The sequence below is a fragment of the Mauremys reevesii genome, linkage group 9 (assembly GCF_016161935.1).
Source record: "Mauremys reevesii isolate NIE-2019 linkage group 9, ASM1616193v1, whole genome shotgun sequence".
Lineage (NCBI taxonomy): Eukaryota > Metazoa > Chordata > Testudines > Geoemydidae > Mauremys > Mauremys reevesii.
In genome coordinates this window covers 38502643-38508642 of record NC_052631.1, presented here as the reverse complement: position 1 = coordinate 38508642, position 6000 = coordinate 38502643, and positions in this window count along the sequence as shown.

The following is a 6000-nucleotide window of genomic DNA, read 5'->3' as shown; positions in this document are numbered from 1 at the left end:
GCATATGTAGAATGTATTTATCTTTATTATGTTTTATTTCTGAAACCAGGGAGCCCTGCAACAGTCTATTTCCTAATTAAAGTTATATTTATCTTTGTAACCTGATTTCAATTAGCGCAAACATTTTCTAGACAGTTAGTAGAATGGTCATCTGCTCATTGTACTCTTTTTTTCCATTGTCTATGTTGTATAATAAAACTTGTACACTGTATTATTACGTAACAGTAAAATAGAAGTGCCATATGTAGATACATATGATTACTATAAAAACAGTCAGCATAAGAGACCATTGAAACACATAGTCTGACTCAAGAGAAAGAAAAAGGACATTTCTTTGCTACCTACTGTGGAAAACCCCTTAGCTTGATGGGTTTGAACAGTCTGACCACTGAAGGAGAAAGTGGAAGGAGTTTATGCAGTGTGTTAATTTTGAGCATCCCCAAAGTGGGCCCAGGGCGGACAACATGAGGGCCAAATTCACCGCAGATGCAATTACATTGACTTCAGTGGAATTGTCTGCTTCTGCCAGAGGTTATACAGCAGAACAGTGATAGGGGAAGGAAAAGAGGGGAATATCTGATCGACTTTGTTGGGGTTGGGTGTGTGTGTGTGTGTGTGTGTGAGATAAAACATCTCTCCAAGCCAGAAAATGTGATATAAATATGCAGGGGTAGTGCTAACTCCACACTTTTTAAAGGTGTGCCCATAAAGCACATTGGTGTCTTGACCTATCACTGTATTTCTTTCCTTCTGCTTTTTATTTAACATGATTTTAGCAAATGTTACTAATAAACCATAAGAATCTATACAGGAAAAAATGTAAAGGTGAAGAAGAGAAGGAACTTTTCCTGAGAAAATCCTTTTACAAGACAAGTTGCAGGCGTATGTGTCATCTTTTTATTATACCTGGATGAAGCGACGAATAGGCATAGGCATTCACCATTTGGACCATATGGGCTTGGGGAAAACATGCTGATGAGAAGTATGATGATGTCTCGACTGTGTTTAGAATTAATATTTATCTTCAATATCAGAATGAAAAGCTCCTTATCAGGGCCAGCTCCAGGCACCAGCGCAGGACCTGCCACCAAATTGCCGCCAAAGAATGAAGCGGCGGTGGTAGAGCAGCCGCTGATCGCGGCTCCCCCCCCCAACTTGGGGCGGCAAAAACACTGGAGCCGGCCCTGCTCCTTGTTGTGCTTTGCTTTATATTCTAATTTCACCAAGTTTGGGTAGATGAGATTTATTTCTCTAAAGCAGCTAGATGATGGGGGCGGGGTGGTGGTGGAAATCTTTCCCCACTAGCAAGAGTGTTTGTAGAGCTGCTGCGTAGAACAGTGGAAGAAACAGTATTCACGGCTGGTTCATAGCCTTCTCCTTTTTACGGGGAGGAGACAGGAGAGTTGTGCCGGTCTGTAACCTCCTGTTCTTTTTCTGACCCACTAATGCCCTTGTCTCCACCTGATGCCTGCATACTACCATGTGTGGAGTCCCTCCAGGTGCTGAGGTCTATGTTGTGCAGGGGTACATGTCATCTCTGCGAACCTGCTGGAACTCTTCTGCATGTTGCAAAATGGAACAGCTCTGGTTCTCCTGCCTGAGGAGAAGCCTCTGCACCCATCAAAGCTGGAACTGGGTTTGGGACTAATAAAGCAAATTTTCTTCCTACTGAATTCCCATTCTTACTCTGCTGTGATAACACACTGAAATATCTGCAGCTATAGAGAACTAAAACAATTCCACTGGAGTGGTGGTCCCAGTTTTATGAAGTTTTTTATTGGATATGCCATAAAATTACTGCTTTGAGTGGGGGGTTGGACTAGATGACCTCCTGAGATCTCTTCCAACCCTATTCTTCTCTGATTCTACTCTTTAATTTCCTTGGTAGAATTTACATAGCTTTATATCACTGATTGACTGGAAGGAAGTGTAGCTAGGAGATAGAATGGCAATTGAAAATTAGGAAATGTCTCACGGCAAAGAGTGAGGAAGAGATAGTGATATTGCATTTGGTTTCTTGCTCTGGTTTTATACTGGTGTGACTTCACTGACTGCAACTGAAATGCTCCTGATTTATGCCTGGGTAAATGTGACCAGAGTCCAGATGTAGCGGGGTGGTTACCCCACTCCTGCCCTGAAGGGCTTAAAACAGCCCTGGGAGTGGGCTTTGGCAGGGGAAAGGCTAGGCTGATTGGAAAGCAGCCATAGCTGTGGCTGGCTTAATGAGGGCCCAGCTGGCCCTTATAAGAGGGCAGTGAGCCAGAAGCATGGAGAGACTCTCTAGCTTTGAGAGGGAGGGACCTGGCTACAGGGAGCTAGATAAGGTACCTGGAGTGGAGCAGGGCTGGGGAAAGGCCAAGGGAGCTAGGGGAGGTCCGGTCTGGAAAGCCCCCAGGCAGTGGCCTAGTGGAAGGCCAAGTAGGTACTGGGATTGCAGGGGGCAGCCCACGGGTAGACAAAGGCAGCAGATCCAAACCCCCCTTGCCTATGATGAGTGGCTTTTACACTGCAGTCTGCCCCAGTGAGCGGGGGCTAGATGATGACTTGCAGTAGCCCATGACTGAGGCAAGGTGGGGATAGAGGGTTGGAGATTCCCCTGGGTGGGGAGACTCAGAGAGGGGGTATTGCCGGGGGCAGCACCCCAAAGACAAGGGGCACTGGGTCCTGGGAGGGACACGGGGGCCAGCGGCAGCAGGACACCGGCCTGCACAGGGTGCTCCAGAGGCTGGAAATGCTAATTCCCTGAGACGACCGACAGGAGGCGCTGCAGCGGTGAGTCCCGCACCGCGACACCAGACTGTAAGTCTGAATCTACCAGCCATGATAATCTCAGTTGGGCATAACTCCATATTCATTCATCAACTCAACAGTTCTTTATAATCCTTACACGTTTTTCACTCCTCAGTGACCTGTGCGTTCTTGAGTGTGGACTGTAAGTTATCAGATAAAGAAGGGTCTTCAGTTGATTTGTCCCCACTCCCTTGTTACTGAAAATGTATGTTCAGGCGTTTGTTTGTTTGTGACCTCTCCTTTCAAGAAAAAGGTTCCATATAAATGAAGTTGTTCTAAAATACTAGTGTCTGACTCCTCTGGACATTGTGAATGACCCAGGATGAAATAATTCAGTGTGGAACAAGTTTGTGGCAGGGAGAGTAATCCACCGTATCTCTGCCAGGTTCCTGCAGCCAATCTTGGTGTGACTGCAATTAGATTAGATTAATGCTGGTGACCCGCTGTCAGGGCTCCACTCCTACCCACTCTAGTGAAGAGAGTAAAGGTGTTCCGGTGACTCATCTGAAAAACTGGAGGTAATGAAATGTTACATTAGCTCTGCTGACGCAGTTGGTTGCTCCACCAGCAACTCGGCAGAGTCAGCATTGCTTGTCTAACAATCCCATTACTTACAATCTGACTCTTATGCAGGGCCCCCGAGAGCGGGTTTGGGCCCCGGTGAAAACAATTTTTCGGGCCCCCCCAGCAAGGGTGGACTGGCTGAACAGGGCTGATGAAGCTGGGCCCCGGGCCTCCTCCCGGACTTCTGGGCCCCGATAATTTGTACTGGCTCTCTCTCCCTCCCCCACCATTGGCCCTGCTCTTTGGGATCGGTCAGTGCAGCGTCTGGATCTAGCCTTCATAAATGGTGACATTTAATTTAATGGGAATTTTTTGACCCTTTAGATTTGAAAATACCATGGTCCATATGCCAGTCTGATGCCTAGTTGTGCTACACTTGGAATTAAAGAGCCAGATTCTGCCTTCAGTTATATTGGTGCAATAAAGGGCCAAATTCATCACTGGGTAATTCAGTGGATTTACCTCAGTGGGGATACACCAGTGTAAATGAAGGCAGAATTTGTCCAACGGTTGTTAGATAGCAAAAGCTAAATGAGCCATTGAGCTTGACCCTGGAATTTTGCAGGGGCTATACCACTGTGTCCCTACTAATTTCCCATTGGTTTGGCTGATAGCTACTTCATTTCTTCCAAAGCCCGAATTACTCTAAATATTAAGAACATTTTCCTAACATATTTTCCTAATATTTACTCCAAATGTTTGAGCAATCTGCTGGTTTGAATCTGAGCCTTGAAATGCAAGTAGTTGAATGCAGTTACTGTCTCATACTATTCCATTCCCTTGTAAACCCACGACCTAGATGAACACAAGCCCATTTCAGTTGTGAAATGGTAAGAATCATAATATGTCCTTTGACCTAGGCTGTGCTAGTGCTTCTATTCTGCTTTCCAGACTTTGGAATGTTCGCAGAGCAACCAGGGCTGCATAAGAGTTACACAAAAGGCTCTCTCTACTGGAGTCACTATAAAGAGGAATGGAGGGAAGAGGGTGGGGAAAAAAAGGAAGCTGGCTGTGTATCAGCCAATCACATGAGGCTTTTAATCCTTAAACCTAAACATGAGAGTAGTCATGCAAAAAATTGTTGCTCTACTGACCAGGAGAGGGAGATGTTGGTTTCATTTCTGAAGCATCTGGAGTATCTGAAGAAGAAAGCAACACCACACTTCTTTTAAAACCTGTTCTCTGTGCAGTCAGCACACTGACTGCAAGAGTTCTGTATCCCCTCCAGCTGACTACCAGTATATCTCTCCCTTTACTTTGTCTCAACTCCTTTCTAGTCCCACCCATGTTCAAATTAGCAGGAAGGAAAGGAGATACATCCCAGTATTGTTCATATACCACTCTTTCTCTAAATTCACCTCCACATATATAAAAATCCACCCTTGTTGTTTCTATTTAATATTTATACTGAAGTAGTACCTGGAGGCTAGCCAGGTTAAGATTCCTTTATGCTAGGTGCTGTACAAATAGATAGTAAATAATAATACCTAGCTCTGATATAAAGCTTTTCATTAGTAAGTCTCAAAGAGCTTTACAAAGGAAGTCAACATCTTTATCTCCATATCACAGATGGGGAAACCAAGGCACACAGATAGGAAGTGACTTGCCCAAGGTCACCCAGAAGATCAATGGCCGAGCTAGGAATAAAACACAGATCTCTTGTGTTGCAATTCAGTGCATTATCCACTAGGTCATGCATGCCCCTGGTGTAGCACTGAAATTACTGTCCTTTGTTTCAGCCTCCGAAGAGAGGCATCTCTAGCTTTCATGTTGTTGTTAATGACATTTAGTACTGTAGTACCTAAGGGCCAACCAAGAAAGGGGCTCCGTTGTGCTAGAGGCTGGACAAATATGGTGTAGTAGACAGGTCCTATAATCTGAGTAGACAGGACAGACACAGGGTCGGGGAAGGGGCAGGATGCACAGACAGAGTGAGCAATGTGATGGCAGCAAGCAGCAGGTTAGTGCCATGATCTTTATGGAGTGGCAGTGGGTTTCTTTAGGAGGGGAAAAGCTAAATGCAAGAAGAAGGGAAGGGGATGAGGGGAGACAAGGCAGGGGCGTAGAGAGCAGGAAGAGTAGGTGTGGAATGAAGTTTAGCTGAGGTGCAGAGACTATAAAGGAGGGGGAGGGAGCAAACGGCCAATCAGCACAAGGCAGAGAAAGTCCAGTCTGAACTATGGAAAGTGTTCTGAATGGCTGAAAGCCCCTGCTTTGGATGCTTCTGAGGCTGCTCCTACCTACCAAAGTCTGTCTGGCTCCTCTCTTCAGTTCTCCCCCAGGGCCGCATGGTGTAGGGTGACTGTGTTTCCCAAAGGGAAAATGGGACACCACCATCCATTTGCTCACAGACCTCCCTGCCCATGATGAGGCTGCTGTCCAGTTGCTGGAACCCTGTCAGCCCCCGCATGCTGGAAGGCTGCCTCCCTCTCTTCTTGCCCCCCACTTGACTCCCCCCTGCACGAGGCTGGCATCTCTGCCTTCCCCCCCCCCCGCCGCATGTTCCTGCGCAGCTCACTCTACTTTTCTGACAAAAATGGGCGCTTGTCCCGTTTGCTCTTGCCAACCGATCAAGTCAGCAAGAGAAAATGGGACAAGTGCCCACTTTTGCAAAAAACAGTTAGGACGGCCGGGTCAGGGCTTAAA